The sequence below is a fragment of the Herpailurus yagouaroundi genome, unplaced genomic scaffold (genome assembly GCF_014898765.1).
Source record: "Herpailurus yagouaroundi ecotype Mexico unplaced genomic scaffold, PumYag 77, whole genome shotgun sequence".
Taxonomy (NCBI): Eukaryota; Metazoa; Chordata; class Mammalia; order Carnivora; family Felidae; genus Herpailurus; species Herpailurus yagouaroundi.
In genome coordinates, this window is record NW_024412388.1 from 99,741,005 (window position 1) to 99,763,644 (window position 22,640).

A 22,640-nucleotide genomic window follows, 5' to 3' on the forward strand; every position below is an offset into this window, starting at 1 on the left:
CCTCATCACCCACCTCCATAATAGAAAGCAGCCTTGCCTTGCAGCTAGCCTGGCCCTCTTCTGTTGACCTAGAGTATAAAATGTCTGAGCCACACAATAATTGATGCAGTGAATAGTAAGACCTACTTGCAATTGCAGAAGCCTTTTTTTTGCCCACCTGTCCCAGCAGCTTGGAACGCTCCTCTTTCCCTTCCACATGGAGTGAACCCTACTTGTCCCCTCAACTCTCAGCTCTGGTGCCACTCTCTCAGGGGCCTTTCCCAACTGGATCAAGTCCCCCACGGCCAATCCCATAGCTCCTTGCTTCTTCATGGCACACAGAGATGCCGTTTTACATTTACTCGTTGGAAGATTTGTTTAATGGCTATTTGCCCCCCAGACTATAAGCTTCAGGAAAGCAAGGGTAAGCTTCTGGTTGTTTTTGCTCACTGCAAACTCCATGCACAGCATGTACCTGGTATTCCAAGTCCTTAGTAACTACAAATCGAGTATAGCAGCCTCATTCTCCCTCTAAGCCTCAGAAATGCCCCCTTTCCTAGGGAGTTTTTGATTTCTGGGCTTTCCTTCCTTCCTCTAGCACTTTTTATCCCACAGCTCATGAACTTACATGGTTCTCTCCTAATTTCAAGGTCCCTTCCAGCCCCTTAAGGACACACACATGCAGGAACAGAAATGGGATCTTCAATCCCAAAAAGATCTTAACCATCTGAATCTTGGATGTGAGGGCACATTCCTCTCAATTACAAAAGAGGGAAACTGAGGCACATTGTTTCTTCCAAGTTTACTCGGTCGGCCATTGGCAGGTTGACAGGAAATTGGTTCTGCCCCTTTTGTTGTCACTGTGGGCATAAATTGTTTTCCTCCTCTAACGATGACTTTGGCACCAAATACCTTTGGTCTGAAACGCTCGCTCCTCATTAAGCAACCCTGGCTTTAGAGGGTCTGCGGGTTGAATAAGGACGGATTGGGAGCCGTCCACTGGCCAGGTGTTTGGTAGCAGCTGCCACTTGCCTTCCTTTGTTTTTTTCCACCATCACTGGTTTGAACCCTCATCGAGAAGGCCACTTTGTCCGGGACAGGAAGGTAATTTAGTCTCGCGTCTGTTTGGCAGCTCCCTGATTACCAGCTGAGCCTGATTACACAGTCTGTGTGCCTGTCCCCAGGACAGACGTGCTGCTGCCATGCTGGAGGAGGAAGGTGGCTCCAACTGTGAAATTGCATTTTGGAATCTCACTTCCAGTGCTTCTCTGTGGCTAACCCAGACCCAGTTCCCGTGGGGAAAGGGCTCCCAGTCCCAAAGTCAATTTCAAAGCTGCTTACTTGCACTCACTTTCTCTGTCCAGCAGGGGGTCCTAGTGGATAGACCAGGCTCTCCTGTCTCTAGACCTGTCTGCCCCTTTCCTTGGATTCCCTGGAGCTTCTTCCCTTTCTCCAGCAAGAACAGCTGCCATTCATGAGTTAACAAGTTTAAAACACTCAGCAAATATTTATTAAGGACTTCTGTGCCAGGAACCTGAGGTGTAGGTTGAGTAAGACACACTTCTGACCGCAGGAGCCCTCACAATCGAGATGGAGACAGCCACGCGGCCTGTTGGGAGTTACAGTAGTGGGAACCCAGAGGAAGAGATTGGTTTCCTCAGAGAAGGGATAGAGCAGAGTAGTTCCTGGGAAGGCTTCACAGAAGTGGCACCATCTTAATGGGGCCTTAAAGGGAATGAGATTTTGTTTTTAAGTGAGGAAGTAATGGCAGGACGGAAGGAGCATTGTGAGTGACACACAGAGGCATGAAAACCCCAGGTGTGTGAACAAACAGCGTGGGTAACCAGTCTGGTGGTGGCGGGGTGGGGGGGTGTTGGACGAAGGTGGGGGTGTGCCTGTAGGAGACACTGTGAGGAGCCTGGGCAAGAGGAGTGTGAAAGATGAGAGGCTGGAAGGTTGGGTTGAGATCAGAGAGTGAAGGGTGCTGTATGACAAGCTGGTCCACCGTGAGGCAGGCAGAGCCACAAACATGGGTGCCTGTTCAACATGGAGCAGGTAGGTCATCAAGCTTCTTCAGGAAAAGATCACTGGTATATGGTAGATTAAAGATTTTTCCTAGAAATGCCAGTTTCTGGAAGATAAAACACGTGCCATAAATAAACCCAGGAAGATTGTTTTTGAAAGGTCATTTGATAAAGGGGCCTTAGGGATACATTGTGAATAATTGTCAAACAAAAAGCTGTGGCTGGCATCCTTTGAGCACTTACGGTGTACCAGACACGATACAAGCACTTTATGTATATTTCTTTCATTTGACCCTTAGAACAACACGATGAGGCAGATACTGGTTTCCCTATTTGGTAGTTGAAAGTGCCTGGTAGTTGGTAGTTGAAACAATGGGCATTTGGTGAGTCAGGCAGTTTGAAGCCGATCAGTCTTGACTCCAGGGATGGTGCAGTAACTTACATGCTCTTTAGGAGACAGCCAGAATCCTAGGTTAAGGAATGCCAATTTTCTACAGGCATTTGGGAGCCACGGAGGGTTCCGAGCAAAGAGGAGATCTCCTCAGTTGACGATGACTTCTCTGCTGAGCACATAGGGACAGCTTGCAGAACTTGCAGGGGCAGCACTTCAATGAATGGGGCACTAGCAAAGGGAGGCCAGGCCTGTGGGTAGCTCTTCCTGAAGAAAGGCTTTGTGTACATCTCAGGAGCCAAGCTGCACAGAGTGACAGGCTCTGAGGACAGAGGGCTGCCTGTGCACATCGAAGAATGGCACGGACCTGGTTGCCTACTGGTCTTTTTAATCATCCATATGCCTTAAATCACCCCTCAGCAGGAGCACATGCAATTATGAAGGCAGAGAAGAGATCCTAACTTAAATTCCCTATGTCTTCTTGAAACTGAATTCAGCAATCTAAAGACCATCTCGCAGACCTTTACCTTGCCAATCCGAACACCTAAAATGTGTGGCGTTTCTTAATAAGCAGGGGTAAAACTTGACCACTGCCAGGAAGCTCTCAGAATTCCTGCAGCCTAAGATGCCTTTCACTTGCTGCAATGGAGTTGTTGCCCTGGGATTCCCCATTTCACTGCTTTCCAGCCGCCTTTGTTTTTTTTTCTGACCACCACCTTTCCAAATGAACCTCTGAATTTCATTCCTGCTCTTCCTGGGGTCTGCAAATCCTCCGTAATGAGTAGCCATCTGCAGATTTCATTTTTATTCAGCCTCCCCTCCCCCTTCAGATTGGTAATAAAAATATTAAATAGGACTAAAGCCAGTGCTGACCCCCACGGCGCCCTGCAAGACAGCCCCCCTTGGGACTGGCTGCCTTTTATCACTGGCCTTTTTTCCCTGTGGTTGTTTGGCCAATTTAGAGCCATCTTCTCTGCCCTCAGCCTGGTCCATCTGAACCGATTTTGAAAATAAAAATATTGAAAGATATTCCAAGATTTTCTAGTTGAAGTCCAGATCTGCATTTTTTTTTCTATACAGCAGGAAACAATTATGGTATACAACAGAGTTCTTTTTTTCTTTTTCCCTAACAGGATATTAAATATCAGCATGTTTTGATGTGATCTGGATAGTTGACAAAATGTTTTATTTTCAACAGGTTCTTTTGAATCCTGTGTTCCTAACAATTGCTAATAAGGAATAGAAATTCTACTCAATTTCTCTTTTTGATCACAAACTCAGGCCTGGAGCATTTTGTGCTTTGGTTTCTTTGGGCATAAAAAAAAAGTAAACTGGCGAATTTGTGTTCATAACAAACTCCAAGGAAATATTTGATAGCACTACAAAGGATCGTTTATCGCCTAGAGATGCTTGTCTTCTGATACAAATATTCCCCTGTGTTTGGGGGATCCCACCAAGAGACATGCCACAAAATCCATTTAATTGAAAAAAAAAAAAAGACTGTTTTTCTTTTTTAGAAAATAGACTTTATTTTTTAGGGGAAGTTTTAGGCTCACAGGAAAATTGAGAGGAAAGTGAAAATTTGCTGCGTACCTTCTGCCTGCACACACGCGTCGCCTCCCCCACCAGAGCAGTACATTTGTTACAGTCGTTGAATCTACATTGACACATCATTATCACCCAAAGCCTATAGTTTACATTAGGGTTCACTCTTGGTGGTGTACATTCTGTGGGTTTTGACAAATGTATTTTGACAGATGTTTTGACACGTATCCATCATTACGGTATCTCACAGGATATTTTCACGGCCCTAAAAATCCTCTGTGCTCCACCTACTCAGCTCTCCTTCTCCCCAACCCCTAGCAACCCACTGATCTTTTTACCATCTCCACAGTTTTACCCATTTCGTGTTTATTCTACACATTCCACACCTTTAGAAGTCCTAGAAGAGTAAAAGTAGCGTCCTGCTCCTTGGGGACTGCACTTTGCATGTATGAATGTGCTATGAAATATAAATGCATCTGTTCCTGGGCATTTTCTTTTTTCGCTCGCCCTCCTGAGACCTAGGGCTCATGGAGTCAAAAGCCCATGTGGTAGCATCTGGCCATGAGAAGACATCTTTTCAGGCTCTGTTTATCTTTGCCTCAGTACCCTCATCATAGTAATGAGGATGGACGGAGATTTAAAAGCAAATATGATCTAACAAATAGGCCAGACCACTTTCTAATCCAGCATCCAGAACAAAAGATAGCACTTCCCAGCATTAGCTCACCAGGGGGGAAACACCCTCAGCTCTTTCTGGAAAGCCTTTTACTTTCTCTCAAGATATATATGTATCTATTTCTTAAAGTCTTTTATTTGTATAAGGACCCCGGAAGAGAGACCTTGAATACTTGGACCCATATTTTTAAAATTTTTTTGTGACATTTTTCTTGGTCAAGAGCTTTAACAAACAAGACCATCCAAACTAGAAACCTTAATAAAAATTTTTACACTACAGCTGAACAAGAGAGCATGAGATAATAGGAACCCCACCATTCTCAATATATTTAAGCTTTATTCTATAGAGAGAAGACGTGATAAAGGGGGAAAGGATTTTATAATTCACAGAACACCATTATATTTCATCACAAATATATTTGTACTCAAGATATCACCATAGCTGATAAAGAAATTTCTGAAAATACTATATTATATATGCTACATGTAATAGGTGGATTTTTCTATACACGTGATATTTGCTTGTGTTACATAGACACATCTTTTTGAGAATGTACTTATAAAAATGTATATAAACATAATTTTACTGGTTAGCAACCTCATTGAAATGGTGATGTGGGCCCTGGGCCTGGCTTTCTTTGTATCTCAGTACATCAGGTCTCAATGGCAATAGAGTGGGAGCTGTCCCGTTTCAGAGTCCCTGAAGCCCAGGTTTGTGTTTGTGTATGGGGAGAGTTAATGAGAACAGAATGGCTTTCTTTCCCTGCTTCCCCAATCCCATCTGTTCAAACAAAAGGCTGAAAGGGAAAGAGAACGGAGACCCTGCTGGTCAAGGGGGGAGGAATAATAACACATATCCTTGGGCAACATTTCAGCACATGCAACCCTTTTATACTGTGCTAAAGCTTTTATTCAGACAAAAGGAAGTCAGGCCAATGTAGGTTCCCTTTTAAAAAAATCATTATTAAAAAAAGTACATTAGGCCCAAAGGCTAGTTGGTTTTTTTTTTTTTTCAGTGACTGCATTTGTAAGTGTAGATTAAAAAATGGAAAATATGTAACGAAGGAGAAAGCAATTTGGTTGTAGTGAAATCTGCTGTGTAACCCATGTGTGTAGGGAGCTGTAGAAGACCAATTTTACTTTGCATGGAGTTCAATTAACAGTATCACAAAAGGAGTAAAAGAAGGCACTTTCTGGTCTTCCTAAGGAGAGTCTATGAAAATATTATAATTTCCAGTGGTGAACAAGAAAACACAATGCCCTCTGCCCCTCAGGTCAATGGTTTGTCAGCAGAAGCCCAGCAAGGAACTCACTGGAAGGTCAGAGCTTTCCCTGGAGCAGTTCATTGAGCTTGACTGGCTCCTAAAGATGGCTTCTAGAATACCAGTGGGGCACCTCGAGGTATTATTTTATAAGGTTTGTTGATGTACAGTGCTACTTACCAAGGCAGAAGAAAAGGCTTTCTGGGGATTACTCCACTACATATAGGTCTAAGCTACTGGGCGCTACCACAGAGGGGAAAGCGAATTTGCCATCAAACGATTTTCTTGTATCTGTACTATAAACCTTATGTTTCAATAAATCAGTCCTCACAGTAGCTGTGTTGCCATCATGTACAGACAGCCTTATCATTCTTTTGGAGGTGTGCAAAATTAATGCTATCTTCTCCTCTCGAGTTAACTCAGATGCTATCACTCCAGTGACAAGGAAGATAAGAAGTGAAGAGATTCACAGAGATTGCCAAGGAGTGAAGAGGTCTAGGTCACTATATATTTGGGAAAAGAAGGAGACCACATCTTCAAAATACTCACCAGGGGTGCCTGGGTGGCTCAGTCAGTTAAGCATCCGACTTTGGCTCAGGTCATGATCTCACGGTTCGTCGGTTTGAGCCCCGCGTTGGGCTCTGTGCTGACAGCTCAGAGCCTGGAGCCTGCTTCTGATTCTGTGTCTCCCTCTCTCTCTTCCCCTCCCCCCACTCACACTCTGTCTCTGTCTCTCAAAAATAAATAAATGTTTAAAAAAAAAATACTTTTCCAAAGGATAAATAAGAGAAAGGAAGAGAAAAGGCAACTATGAGTGTTAAGAAATGTCATGTTCAGATCTCCTGGGAATTGTGGATGTCTGAGGAAATTTCATAAGGATATGCCATTAAGAATCCCTAATAGGCTAATAGGGACACACCAAGGTATAGAGAGCTAATTCCCTAGAAGGTCTACTGCCTATCCATGAAAGGCAAACTAGACCTAAATTCTAAGGGGGCACAGACTCTGAAAACGAGACCTTTCCTACAAGGGAGCCTTGAAGGTTAGTAAAGCACAAATTTAGCCACTCTTGGTCATCGTGATGGCAATATTTTCTCCTAAGCGTTCCTTTTCATCAAGTAGGCAACATTCAATTATGCATGCAAATGGCAGAGAAAGCAGGGAAAAGGCAGTCCAAAGCAGTGATTGATCAAAACCGTATTATCTGGCTTTCACCTGCTTCATATTATTCTTTTTTACAGTGCATTTTCTTCCCTCATTATTTATTTTTGCTTGGGCTAATTTTAAAATGAGTTTTTATTCCCCAGGTACTTCGGTCAGTGTTGGCCCAGAATGAAAAACACACCCCTTATAATCCGCGGAGGATGTAATCCACGACATTAATAACTGGTGAGCTGAATGCATTTGCCTACTCCATTTCCCTCCTCTATCCCTAAAGGAAACGAGGAATATAAATATACCTACTTTACAGAATAGATGAGCTTTTAAAGGTTTGTCTACAAAAGGACATTTTTGGGTAACAGAATTAGATTTTGCCATGGACGTTCATCAGAAAAGTAAAGCTGTGTACCAGATAAACAGTCTTGTTTGAGGGGACAATGGGAACCATACTTAAAAGATAATAAGGCTTTAAAGATCACACATTTGAAGGAAAGGTGGTCAAGGCTACCCGTTGGGGTGTGGCTACCATTATACCATCCACGCCAAGTCAGAAGAGAAATACAGTGTGGTTGGTACAGACTCCTTAGTTAGCACAAGGACTCCTCTGCCCCCACCCCCAACCCTACAGTTTCAGGCACCTTTAAGGAATGTTTGGCTCATTTTTGCCATCGTTTTGGGTAAGGTTGTCACACAAGTACGTGGGACCCCTTCTCTCTACCATCCTTGACAAAGTGCGCATACATTTAGAATGAGCGGCTGTCTTCTGTGCATTTGACTTCAACTCAGATACATGGATGTATTCCATAATCATTCACTGTGAGGAACTGAACAGAGGCTGCAAGTGATTTGGAAAGGCTGGCGCCCAGGTGCATATGAGGGAGCAGATGACACGGTCTGCCAGGTTTGAGGCTTGGATATTTATTTATCCTGAGGGCGGTGAGGGCCTTCTGGAGATAGTAAACAGGTGACTACAGCAGTAGTGCCTCTCTTCTTTATCTGGTGTAACTGAACTTTTCCTCATTAAATGAATGCGTGGCATTAAGAGATTCCTGTAAAGAAGCAGCAGACAAGCAATCAAGAGAACGGTGGGGCCAGGTCGTCTACTCTTGGCCTGAGCTCTCAGCCACATTTTGGGGTAAAAACAAAATGGATATACTTAGCTCTGACAAGAAGACAAAATAATTAAGATTTGTCAAGACACTTTGAAATACGGGTTAGTAACATTAACTACAGGGTACAATCCGTAGGTTTATATTGTGTTTTCATGAAATGAGGTATCTTTTTGGCCAAGTCTGCCATGAAAATCTAATGGGGAGAGGGGTCAAAAGGTACAAACTTCAGTTATGAAATAAATAAGTCCTGGGGATAGAATATATAGCAGTATATGAAATGAAATGTTACTAACTAGAAAAGTTACTAGGATCTTAGAAATTCAATTGCAAGAAAAAAATGTGTAACTGTGTGTGATGATGGATGTTAACCAGACTTACTGTGTTGATCGCTTCAAAATATGTATGAATATCGAATCATTCCGTTGTACACCTGAAACTAATACAATGTTATATGTCAATTATACCTCAATTTTAAAAAAATCTAGTGGGGAAATAAACCAGGCATAGAACTCCCAACTCTGAATTATTGCATCGTGAGTTGTTTGTTTGCTTTTTAATGAAGTATATCCAACTACGTTGCTCTCACTAAACGTATTGTTATGAATGATAATATTAAGAGTATAAAGAGTTTTTATGCCATTGATAAAGTAAGATAATTTAGAAGTATTTTACCTCATCTTTGTTTTTTTTCTAGTTACTGTGGCTGTAGAACACATCACTCCCAAACTTAGCAGTTTAGAGCACCGACAGTATTGATCCCACTTACCATTTTACAATGTGGGCAGAGCTCAGCAGGGATAGCTGGTCTCTGTTCCACATGGTGTCACCTGGGTCGGTTCAAAGGCTGGGACCTGCATCATCCTGTCAGGGAGTTGATGGGGACTGTCAGCTCCTGTCTGCCTGGGCCATCTACCCTTCTGTTTCAGCTCAGGGCCCCCAAGGCACACATCCCAAGAGAGAAAGAGCCAAGCAGAGTGGTATCTCCTTTTATGACCCTGTCTAGCTGGGGTAGCCACAAACTTGCACCCAGGTTCAAAGGGAGGGAACACAAACATCACCCCTCAACGAAGGAGTGTCATAAAGAATAGGTAGGAACAGAGGATGTTGATAATAGCCATCTATGGGAAATCCGGTTTTCCAATTGGTCATTTTTATTATCTTGCTGTGTTTTATGTGCTTTACACAATACGTCAGTATATGTTCACATTTCACCCGTAACCATGTATATATTTATGAAATTGTCCACATGTTTTATAAATTAGGGCACATGATAAAAATCATTTGAAAACCCTTAATTAGAGGATTGAAGGCAAATAAAACATTGTGTATTTGCATAGCATGGCAGGCACTCAGCATATTTTAGCTTTTGGGTTCTTCCTCATCGGCCTTTAGATTAGCAGAAAGGTTAGTACCCTGTAAAAGCAATGTTACTAGGATTCCTCACCTTAATTAATCTCTCTTTCCCCTATATTCTGATGGTATACTACACCTTTGGTGCCACATTTCTCACATTTTTTTTTTCTCATTCAAGTTATGTATGTAGATATATAAGACCAAGTCTTACTCAGCTCTGTGTACCCAGCAGCTACTAGGATGCTCTGTACATGGTGGGTGTCCCCTCCTCAAATACCGAGTAGAATGGAGTTGCCAGAGATTTAGGACCTTTCCTCCAGGGAGGAAGGTGGTGGTAGGAGAGCTGATTAGCTTAGGAGAGAAGGGAGAAGGGATGTCTGATGTCTGTTCCTCTGACCATCAGCTCTCGCTATCATGTCCTATATGTCTTCCAAGCCAACTCTGAGGGCCATAATAGTGGGGCCGAGGAGAATGACTAGGCCCTTAATCCAAAGAACAGTAAATAGCTACTTTTCACCTTTGGCACAGTTGCTGAGGTCTCTGATCCCATAGCTCATGGCGAATGGAAATAGGTACAGATTATCAGTCATGACATGTGTCACTGACTGAATAAAACTTTGAGCCAATTGATTCTTGGTTTCCTCATCTGTAAAGGGGTGGAGTTGTTTTCATAAGTTCTCAGGTGCCCTGCAGCCCAAAAAAGTTGTGGTTCTTCAAACCCTTGAGGTATGGTTCTGTGTGGGTGGTCATGATGGTGAAGTAAAGGTGCTGATCCTGAATCCTGGTCAAGGCATGGTGCTGTTCTGCAGGCTTGTGGCTTAATGAAAACCATTGAAAATACAGATTATTCCCCAGTGCCTAGCATAGTACCTGGCCCAACGTAAGTGCTGGAATATTTATTGAGTATGATATAATAAAGAACACAGCTGGTCTTTGTCCCTGGTTCCTGGCACAGAGTTTCAAAAATCCTTGGAATTTCCCATGTGATAGTAGAGTCTTTTATTATCCTAAGAGCCCCTTTGACCATACCTGAGTTTATGCTAATGAGGTGACTCTTGACGGGCCTTAAATACTTTCAAGGGAGGGACTGGTTATGTCAGAAAAACCAAGACATGGTTATGATTAGAGTATGGAACTTTCTTTCAACCCCACCCCCTGACCTCTGGGGCGAGGAGCAGGGCTGGAGATCGAGTTCGCTCAAGCAGCCTGTGATTTAATCAGTGGTGATAGTACAGTGAAACCCCAGACAAAAACTGAAAACCGGCGCTGAGGAGAGCTTCCTGGTTGATGAAGAAGTGGATGTGTTGAGAGGGTCACATGCCCAGAGAGAGCAAAGAAGTTCTGTGCCTTTCCCGCAAGAACTTACCCTATGTACCTTCAGTGTTTGGCGGTTTCAGAACTGTAGCCTTCAGTCATTCTAGTGAATTGTCAAACCTGAAGAGGGGCTGGGACATTGGAACCCCTGAATTTGTAGCCAAGTCACACACAAGTGCAGGTATTTGGGGATCCCCCTTGCAACTGGCATCTGAAATAAAGGCTATCTTGGGGACCTTGCTCTTTATCTCGTCGGATCTGGTACTACGAGTAGTTAGAATAAAAGGACTTTACCCTTAACTTCTTGGGTCTGTGCTAACTCTGAGTAGTTAGTGTCAGAATTGAATGGAATCATAGGACACCCAGTTAGTGTCAGAGAATTGGTGTTGGAACGTAGTAGGTATTTGTATCAGTGATAATGACGTTAGTGAGCGCTAACTCTGTTCCAGGCGCTCTTCCGAGTGCTTTACATATGTTACCTCATATGACCCTCATGACAAAATGGTGAGACAGAAGACATTATTATCCCCATTTACATGTAGGAAACTGAGGCACAGAGGTGGTAAGTAATTTCAGTGTCACGCAGATGGTAAATAGCAAAATTGGGATTTAAGCCCAAGCAATTTGGCTTCAGAGCCCACATCCTAAACCACCACCCCCACAGTCTCACTGTTCAGCTCTCTTTTCTGCACCCTCAGGCAGCTAGCTGATGCAAAACTAAAAGTCAGACTTGAAGATGTCGGGCATGTCTGATGGCCAATATTCAGAAACATGGAAAGGATTTCTTTTAAGACACTTTATAAAAGAGGCTGTGATGTAGTTGCTGGTTCCCTGAGAGTTGAAATGATGCCACATGCCTCATCTCAACTCAGATATTAAGTGTGAAATTCCTCAGACCCTATTAATCAAAGCAATCACCAGAATCAGTATTCATTAAACAGCCATGTGCATGAACAAAAGTTAATCACAAAGAAGGCATAGACACTGCTCCCAAGTTGGCTCTACCCAAAAGGGAAGATATCACTAATGGAGACAACCCTTCCTTCCTGTCTTGGGTAAATAGAGGGTAGAAGGGACTCCCACTTATCCGGATGGATTTGAAGCACTCCACATCTGCCCCTGTGCCCTCCTCATATCTCTTCATATGTAAAGTATTTTCTATTTGGAGGACAGAGCAAGACTAGATTAATAGCAGGGCTGGTGACCCCTATCTGTAAAGGGCCTTGGCCTCTCATAAAAATACTTAATAGAGTTCTTTCCCTTTAATTGCATGCCACAATCTTTGGGGGCCCATCCATCTCTACGGCTGCTCCAGGCACTGGCCTCCCTTTGTATGGTGGTTCTGCCTAAGTGTGGAATCAGCTGATGAGGCCAGGGGTCCCAAGGCAGTACACCATCTGGTCAAGGTCATGGGTGGCAGATTACCAATTAGGAAGCATGGCAGGGAGGATGTTGTGTGGCTTGGGGCCAGGAATAGATGGTGGATCAGCCATTAGTAAGGGAACCGGTGTAGGTGTTGCAACAGATTAATACACAAATCTTTGCTCCCAGGGGATCCTGCATGAAATCTTAGATTTGGTCACTAGGAGCTTTCAGAGGTGGATAATGAAGCAACTTTATTAAAAGATGAGCACGCGCTTAGAGCAGTGAGTCTCAAATTTTAATGTGCAAATGAATCACCTGGGTGTTTTGTTAAAATATATTTTCTGATTCAATGGGTCTGAGATGGGCCTGAGATTTTGCATTTATAAAACACAAGAGATGTTGGTGCTCTGGGCCAGGGACCACTCTTTGAGTAGCAAGGTCTTAGAATACATCTTACCTGCTTCTCTCTTCTCTTCAGAATACCTCTTCTGCAGTAATCAACATCATTGGAACCTGCTTTCCATAGATGTGCCTTCTACCCAACTCCTTAGATTAAATGAGGTCCCTCTCATATGTTATGTTGAATAAGAAAGACCTGGTTTCTACACTTTATTTTTTCTTTTACTTCTCATTTTCATTTTAATTATACAAATAATGTGCGAATATATCTGGAATATTTTAGCCAGCTCAAATATCATTTAATCTGAGAACCCTTTTAAGACTAAGAACCATGATACCATTATTATTCTCAATAAAGGTAATAATAATTCTTTAATATCATCTAATCTCTAATTCATGTTTAATTTCAGGTAATTTTCCCCCAAATGTCCTTTTATGGTTTGAATAAAGATCTAAATGATCTCTACAAAATTACATTTGGTTGGTTTGTATCTTAAATTTCAATTTATCTTCATCTCTAACAGCTCTTATTATTAACCAATTATTATTAGTATTAATAATAACAATTATTATTATTATTTTGGAATTCATCCCATTTATTTGTTGAAGAGACTAGATTATTTGCACTGTACAACTTCCTTCGTTCTGAATTTGTCCGATTGCATCCTCTTGGTGTCATTTAACCTGTTCCTTTAACCCCTGTATTTCCTGTTATTGGGTAAAGCTGACTTAATTAGATTCAGTACTTTCTTTTTTTTTTTGCCAGTAATGCTCCATAAGTGGTGCTATGTGCTTTCTACTCTTGGCACGTTGGGAGGAACGTATGACGGATTGTTTCACTTTTTGAGATGTTAGGATTGATTGGCCACTGGGTTCAGATGATGTTAACTTGACTGCTGTGAAGTCCACCATCAACCTTTTGTGCCTGGTGTTAGCCTTCATTGATGACACTTGTCTGCACTCTGTGCTTCCCTATCACACCACTTTATCAGTTTTCTCTGCTTTATGGTGGATCCGTTCAAGGCAGAATTATGTCTCTCTCTTTAGCCCCTAACCAAGTACCTGGCATATAGTGGGTACCCAATAAATAATTATTGACTGAGTGAATTCTGCCTCTAACATCTCCTGAGATCAGTGGATGCCTGCCAGAGATCAGCTCTCAGGTTACATCCTTTCTAGAAGGTATGCAGGACTTTTAAAGGCTTCGTAATATCAAAGGCATCCCTTCTAGCAAGGCTGCCACTTTTGAGTTTGATGTCATGTCAGAGAAAAGGTATTTAAGACATCACTGGAGTTCTCAGGCCCCCTGGTGCCACAGAGGAGATAAGGAGAGAAAAGGAAGAGTCTTTGTCAATCTTTGAGTCAAGAAACGGGTTTGGGGGTCAGACATATGGTCACAGGCAGAGACTTCCTGAGGGGCACAGAGAAGGGCTTGCTTCGGGAGAGAACTGAGGGATATTCCAGGCAGCAGTTTCTTACGTGACTGTGTGCTCATTTGAAGCATGATAACCTCTTTTCAGAGTGGAGGAATCATTGATGCTCTCATTGAACTTTTTTCTCTTTCTTCAGAATGTCTTTGAATTCAACAGCTTTTGTGTGGAACAGTTCCTCCAAACTGTTCAACTTGTGCAGTGATAGATGACCTTTGAGCTTTTTTAGTACATTTGGTTTTTTCTTTAAACTTTTAATGTTTATTTATTTTTAAGAGACACAGAGAAACAGAGCACAAGTGGGGGAAGGACAGAGAGAGAAGGAGACACAGAAACCTAAGTAGACTCCAAGCTCTGAGCTGTCAGCACAAAGCCCGACGCAGGGCTCGAACTCACAAAGAGCGAGATCATGACCTGAGCCGAAGTCGGATGCTTAACCGACTGAGCCACCCAGGTGCCCCATTCTTTAGTACATTTGGGACAGGGAATAAGGGGTGGGGGTTTGCTAAAATATCCTAGCTGAGGGGGCAACATCTTAGCTTTTGGAGACTGAAGGGGAAACCACAGCATGTCCAGTAGGAGGAGCCCTTATCAATAAAGATGCCACGGTATTTTAAGATGAAGAGGAAATGCCGAAAGAAGGTCGAAGATGGGCAGTGGTTCGATTTAGAACGTTCAACTTTCCGATGGGGCAAAAGCAATATGTATTCAGTAGAAATTATACTTTGGACTTTGAATTTTGATCTTCTCTTGGGTTAGGGATATGAGGTAGGATGCTGGAGCTCTCAGTCGGCCACATGATCACGAGGGTGAACACCCATTGCACTGATAGCCATTCTGCATGCAGCCATTCTGTTTTTCACTTTCAGTTCAGTAGTTAGTAAACTACATGAGATAGATATTCAATACTTCATTATAAAATACACTTTATGTTAGGTGATGTTGCCCCACTGTAGGCTAATGTAAATGTTCTGAGCATGTTTCAGGGAGGCTGGGCTAAGCTATGATGTCCAGCAGGTAGGTAGGTTAGGTATATTAAATGCATTTTTTGATTTAATGACATTTTCACTTTATGATGGGGTTTATCTCAATTTAAACCCCCTTGTAAGTCGAGGAAGGTCTGTATCAGCTGAGGTCCTGAAGTCACCGCCTAAAAGAAATATGTGAGATTAAAAGAGAAATGCTAACTTCCCAGGTTCTTCCCCTGTTTCTCTCTCTCTCTGATTCTCAAGTTTAACTTTAAATGAGTGGTTCTCAACTGGGGATAATTTTGTCCCCTCCCACCCCCGCCAAGGGGCAGTTATCAATGTTGGTGACATTTTTGGTGATGAGGACTGTGGAGTTGCTACTTGCATCTGAAGACTACAGGCTGGGGACACCGCTAAGCACGCTACCATGCACAGGACAGCCCCACAGCATAGTATTATCTCGTCCAAAATGTCAGTAATGTTGAGGTTGAGAAACCCCTGCCTTAAAGCAGTCTTTTGTCTGTTCACCAGTTGTCCCTTTCAGTGGTACAAACTCTCTGGCTCTTCAGTTCAGTGTCTTCTAACTGAATTCCTAAATTCCCACTCTCAAATTCCTTGGAGTCTTTCTTCAGAGTTATCCAAGGACTGGAATATCCAGGAAGTTCTGGAATCTTCAAAGTCAGGTGTCCCAAAATGCGTTTCTCTTTTACTAGCCATATCTCTGCCCCTCATGCCCATCCCAAAGTACTGTATTCCTCTTTGTGTGTGTTTTTTTAAAACTCTGTTTTTCATCCCTCATATTGTTTTAGGAAATAGAGAACAGAAATATAGAGAGCAACTAACGAAACAAATGAAAACATCTCTGGTTTGGGCGCCTGGGTGGCTCAATTGGTTAAGCGTCCAACTTTGGCTCAGATCGTGATCTTGTGGTCCATGAGTTTGAGCCCCATGTCGGTCTCTGTGCTGACAGCTCAGAGCCTGGAGCCTGCTTGGGTTCTGTGTCTCTCTCTCTCTCTCCCCCTTACCCGCTCACCCTGTCTCTCTTTCTCTCAAAAAATTAAAGCAAGCAAGCAAGCAAGCAAGCATCTCTGGTTAAAATATATATTCTTTCTGAATACTCCCTATGTTCTCTATATCAGAGTTCAGGAAGGTCCCCCTAAGGTCCAGTTAATCAGGGCCTTTGGGGGACGACTTGTATTCAAATTTAAGAGATTAACACTTGACAGGAAAGGCTAGGACGTTTTAACCTTTGCTGAATTGAAGAGCAAAAAGCTATGGCATCTCTAGCATCACTGAGTTACCTTAAATATTTGGATGAAGGTAGTTGAAGACCCAAGTGATAAAGTTGGGAGACTTACGGAAACTCTCAAGTTTCTAGCTCTTTTCCTTTAAATAAAGGGTTGTTTCTAGAATCTCTTCCAGCTTCAGACTTGGAGTTATTGTCGACTCTTAGCAACAGGGGGCTAGACTGAAAGTAGTCAGAAGAGACACAAGCTAAGAGGGCAGGACTAATTGGAAATAACTTCTAAGCAGATTGCAGTGGAAGAGGAGATGGTAGCAGAAGGCATACTTTCCTCCTTTATGTCCTTCTCTGGAGATTGTTGTCTTTTCTTATTCAGGATCCTGGTCATACACGGAATGTGAGATCTTGAAAACACCTTAATAGCCTGCAGTGGAGTGCAGTGTATCTCCTGACGCAAGTCTCCACCCTCACCTAGTAATGTTTCCTGTACTGAGAATGCTGGAAAAATTCCTAACCTTCCCTCAACAGCTGGGGTCTGGCATCCACCTTACGTGCACGAGCAGGATTTGGATTGTGGAAGTGAGGGAGGGGCTGTCGTCTTGCTCCAGTGGTTGTTGTTGCTGAGCAAGGTCAAGGACAGAGGGAAGGCCTGCAACAGTGTCATTCTCTAGCTTCCTGACGTAGAAAGGTGGTTTGGAGGAAGTAGCAGAGGATGTAGACCCTTGGTTAGCAGGCATGGAAGTACAGACTTGAACTCTATAGTTCTAGTGCGGGCTTTCCAGAACCCAGCCTAGAATCCAGTCTTCTAGCCCTTCCAATAACTTGCTACCACTGCGTTTCTTGTATTAAGTTCCTTTCTGCTTACAGTACCCATATTTCTGCTGTCCACATTGAGCCGTGCCTCACACAAGGTCATAAACAGGTGAAGAACCTCCTGTCTTGCTTCCCACTGATCTAGGTGCAGTACTGAGGGCCCCGGTGTACTGGAAAGAGGGAGATAATGAAGAGGAAGCTAAACCAGGACGTGGCAGGGCCTGGGGAGATGCAGAGTGGCTTTACAAATGTGTATAGGGATGTATTCTGAAAAGTCATTCATTTAACTGAAATACTGTAAAAAAGTTCCTGATGCCTAGGCTTGGAGTTGAAGCCAAGAATGGGTTTGGACTGCAAGTTGAGCAGAAATACCTATTGGTCCAGATCCTTTTCTGGATAAATGTGAAGAGAAGGTGGGTGCCACTCATTCGCAACATCTCACGTTCTGTCAACAAACCGAGCAAGCGGTAAAGTGAGGAGGAAGGTTGCGCACAGAAAGCTTGTATTCACATCAACTCGAACCTCAGATTTCCTGGCTGTAGATCATACACATTGCTGAGAAGCTTAGTTTCCCTGTTGTATCACAGCATGTTATCCGAATAACCTATAAATTTACACCATAGTGATGTATTATGTTTCTAGGGCACACTGTAGATTCTCACATCTGTTGTTCAGGGCAAATTCTCTTTTACAGAATCTGGAAATTGCCAGCAGTTTTGACACAACTATCTGGCAAAAGAAACAAACTGGAGGGGCAGAGGGGGAGGATATTACACTTTTTGCAAAAGCTGAAAACAAAAAGGTAAAATGCTTTGTTGGATAATAGAGGTCAGAACCAAAGCAAGCTCCTAGAGGCCACAGGGAGAACAGCAGAGCGACCCTGGATTCTGGAGAAGCTGGAAAATATTCTCCCAGCGTTCCAGGTGTCCTTGTGCCCTCTGTGTGGTACACAAAGTATTCCACTTAGGTTGTTTTTGCAGGACCTGACTCTAAAGTTGCCTCCTCTGGGGTGAAATACTGGGTTTTGGGCTGTGTGCTTTTCTGCTGTCACCCCTTGGTGGGATGTGTCAGGGGTACCCAAGACCAGCCTCAGGCTCTGTGGTTTGTTAGAGGAACTCCCAGCATTCAGGAAAGCTCTTATACTTGTGGTTAGAGTGTATTACAGTAAAAGAATGCAGATTAAAATCAGCAAAGGAAAAAGGCATATGGGGCAAAGTCCAGGAGAAACCAGGTGCAAGCTTCCAGATGTCCAGTCCCAGTAGAGCTGATGGGATGTGCTGAATTCTTCTGGTAGCAGTGTGTCAGAACATATGCGAAGTGTTGCCAACCAAGGAAGTGCACCCCAGCCTTGGTATCCAGGGTTTTTATTGGGGAGGGGGGTCTGTCATGCAGGCATGCTGTGCTGTGTGGCTGACCTCAGCTACTCAGACTCCATCCCCAGAGCAAAATAGGTGTTCACCACAAATCACATTGTTAGCATAAACTATCTGAACAAACTGCTAACATATGGCCCAAGACTTCAGGCATACAGAAAGACTCTTATCAGGCAGAATATTCCAGAGACTCTAGAGCTCATCTCCCAGGAGCTGGCCAGGGGCAATGCCTAAATCAGGTGTTTCTTGGGAATATGCAGAGCTTGAGAGACTCAGTCCTCCTGAACTAACCTTTTCCTGCATGTGGAGAGGGTTACACCCTCCCTTGGCTGGTGGCTCCAGGACTGAAGCCTCAGTCCATAGATACTTAGCACTCCCCCAAAAGCAGCGGTTTGGGAACCACAGTTATCCACACAGGCTATGTGCATTGAGCATAAGGATTGACTGGTATCCACCTACCTGCAGAGAGCCATTTAGAGTGGAAAGCCTGCTGGTGGAGGAAGCTGAGGACATGAGTCATCCTCGAGGGTGCCCCAGCCCTTTGCTCCCATCTGGAATACTTACTAGGAGTCCCTATGTTACCCGTAAACATTTTCCAGATCTTTTTCCCACTCCTTGGCCTCTCTGTTGTCCCAAACGTGTACCAGTAGCCTCCTCCCTCACCTTCTGGCCCCCTGTCTCTTCCCCTCTGCAGCCTGAGAGAGCTTTATTAAATATAAGTCTGCCCTTCAGTGGCTACCCATGTCTTGACTCTGAGTGGAACGTTCTCTTTCCCCTACTCTCCAGCCTCTGCCTCCTCTGCCTCTCATCTCTGCCTTTGGCAACCCAAGCTTCTGGTCCTCAGTTCAGAGTTCATCATTTCTCAGGCAGGCCTGTGCATTTGCACCAGCCCTACTGTCTGGAACACTGCTGTCTTCTCACTTCCTCACCTGAGCCCAGCCACCCTTCTACTCCTTCCAGATTGAGCCTACATATCACCTCTGAAAGTCTTCTTCAGTTCCCCCTTCACCCCCACAAGCCAGGTTAGCTGCCCTCCCCTGTTTGCTTGTCTGCCTCCCCTTCTAGACTGTTCTCACTAAGGGCAAAGATGGCGTCTTGTTAATTTTTTTATTCTGACTACCCAGCACCCTCCCTACCACATAGTAGGTGCTCAGTAATGGCATAATATATGAATAAGTGAGTGACTGGACTAATAACTGAATGAATAGATGTGAGCGCAAACCCAACTTGAGTCAGACACATCTTGCCCGCCCTGTGAGAAGTTGATCTACCGTGTAGGCACTTTCACGCACCAGCCAGAAGCATCAACTTTGCGAGCGTGCGTGTCTCAGCGCTGCCCCTTAGTAGCTGTGTGAGCTCAGGCTGGTTACCTAATCTCTCTGAATCTGTTTCATTATGGTAAAGCAATATAGTGATACTTTGAACATTAAGTGACCTGAGGCCTGTGGAGTGCCCAGTACGGGGCCTGCCACATAGTGCTTCATATAGGGAGGGCTTTTATTGCTCCCAGTTCATTTGCTTCCATGTCCCATCTGGTCTCCCACCTGGACCAAGTGGAAGAGCCCTCATTGCTATAACTTTCCTGAATTTCCAAGTCTCATGGTCAGCGGGTGGGAAAGTGTCTTGTTCTCCTGAGACTGGATGTTAGTGGAGAGGTAGGGGAGCTAAGTCTTGAGACTGCTGGCGTTGTTTACCTGGAGCCTTTCCTTCTAGATCTGGTCACTGGTGCCCTTGACTCCAGGACCTAATCGACCACCAGGTCCTCTGATTCTACCTGCTCAGAATTCTAATGCCAATTGTCATTGCTGCTGCCAGTAGGCTTGAGCTCAGGCCATGCTCCCTGAGCTCTAGTCCATTGAAATCATGTCCTCTCCTATTGCCTCTCCCCTAACCATTCTGCCCCTGACCCATCCCCAAACTGCTGTCCCACTTCACCGTCCTCAGGGGGCCATCATGAAGGCTAAGTAGGTGAATGCCTGTGAAGTGTTTAGTGGGATGCCTGGATCACAGTGAGTACTCCATAAAGGGTCAGTATTATTAGATCTGATACTATCATTCCTCTGCTTAAAGCCTCCACTGGTTCCCCACTGTGTACAGAATGAGCTCCACGTTCCTGAGCACAGCATTCAAGGCCCTCAGTGATCAGAACTCCACCTACCCTAACCCTTTTCAGCTTTGTCCTTGTCTTACACCACTGCTGCCCTATGGAATACCTTTTCCTATTTGGCCTGTTGAAACCTGCCCACTAAGGCCCAGTGCAGATACAATTTCCATGAAGCATTTCCTGATTCACTTGGTTGTAATTAATCATCTTTTCTTTTGGACTCCCATAGGGTGTAATTTATATTTCCACTCCTTTTGGCTCTGTGTTTGCTTTGGTTAATCTGTCACCAGATTTCTTTCTTCCATTCAGCTGGAGGATAAACCCACAAACAAATTGTTAGCTGAATTGTTGACTATAGGAGATGTTGGCACCTGGTGGTAGAAAATACCTGGGTGGGGACAGAGCACGTGTGGGAAACAGCTGCAGGAGAGGCTGTTGGAGTTGAATTGAGAGAAGGTGTGTGGGGGCAATACGTCAGGGCAGCTTGTCAGGGTGACCATGCTGGCTTTCTAGGCGCTGGAGATACACGGCAGCCAATGGTCCTGGGAAGGCGTCTGCTCTTTAGAGAAGATGTGGACCTCATCTGAGTGGAGTCAGATTAAAGATTAGCCAGCTCCACAACTCCGTGGGCCGTGCTGCCTCAGAGACACAAGACCGTGGTGGCACTCCTTCCTCTCACTAAGGGGTCACAGAGTTGAACACAGGCTCCAACCCCACAGTTGGCCGGCAGGCAGGCGAAGGACAGAGTGAGAGGGAGGGAAACCCCTCTCTATGCACCCAATGTCTGTGGGTGCGGCGGGTGTTTCCACCTGCACATGGCTTTGAAGGGAGTCCTCTGGACCTGTGACGGGCAAGAGAGGCTAAGTCTTGGGGCAAAGGAAAAACGTGTCCAACTCATCCTCTGTCACAATTCTGTCTCAGACACAAAGCTGCTCCCTCTTTCTTGCTGGCTTTTCTCTTGTTAATGCCTTCTCTCCTCTTCTTCCTCGCGTGTCTGAGTCACCTTATGCCACCTTGCCTTTGGTAATTGTCCCAGTGCCCAGACAGCAGCTTCCTCGTTCCAGGCTAATGTTCACAAACATAACTTATTTTTCTAGACTAAGTATGTGGTAATCCCCGATGACAAGTATCAGGAAAGCCACATAAGCGGTGTTTCTATCACACAGGATTTGGGAATGAAGGATCAGAGACGTGACTGTCCTGATACTGACTGTGTCTACACTCTCCCATCACAGTTGGGGTGGTAATGCAAAATGCACCATTTTCTTACTTTGGCTTTGGTCGACCTCCATAGGAAATTATCACTGTTTTACTTGATTAGCTTTTGATGGACCACTCTTCTGGAGAGCTAACATGTAAGGTGCCCCATGAGGCCCAGGGAGGGGTTCGTATTGCAGAATGTTTCTCTGTTCATGAAAGAGGGCTGTCCTGTGGCACTCTCCAACTTTCTTTGCTTTTATTTCATAACACCAAGCACACCTCATAATTCTTTATCTCGTAGGTTCACCACAGGAGATGTGGTGGCCAGCAGACCTGAGAATCCAGCCTACTCAATAATCATATTTCTCATGGTAAATCTAAAACTTGGAATGTGCCTTGGGAGAGAAAGGAGAGAAATGACAGGAGACTGGAGGTAGGACTACATACTCATCTCCTGTTCCCTGGTCCCACCCTCTACCCGTCAGTTCACACGTATTCTTATCTAAATGAATAAATGGAGAGCCCTAAAGAGTAAAGATAAAAGCACAAAAGAGCAACCATTGGCCAGACAGGAGCAGGTGGAGTGGGGAGAAGCTTTGCTGAGAAACCATGGAAGGATTTGAGGCAGGTTGTTGATGGAGCCTGAGGCTTTTTGAGGCCCTAACTGGGGGAGCCTCATCCCTTACTCCATCGTCTACCACTGCCTGTGATTGGAGATTGAACTCAGACAGCCCACTTCAGTAATTTATAGTCTACTTCCTGTTCCCTAGTATGCATGAGTAATCAAATCAATTAACCCCTGGATTTTAATAAAAAGAAAAGAAGTCCCTCTTGGGGCACAGGGATCAGATGGAAAACACAGAAAGACGGCTATAATCTAGTTATTCTTTCCTCACCCCTGGTGTGGCATGCTGCCGCCATGGTTGGGG

General features: G+C 44.2%; 1 long non-coding RNA gene across 1 annotated transcript in view; it reads left to right on the forward strand.

Moving 5' to 3' along the window:
* Positions 1-22,640, forward strand: part of LOC121027754 (uncharacterized) — a 60,591-nt gene that overhangs the window by 15,772 nt on the left and 22,179 nt on the right. The window contains exon 2 of the long non-coding RNA XR_005788907.1: positions 7,184-7,265. This is a non-coding gene — a long non-coding RNA (uncharacterized LOC121027754). The remainder of the gene's footprint in view (positions 1-7,183; positions 7,266-22,640) is intronic.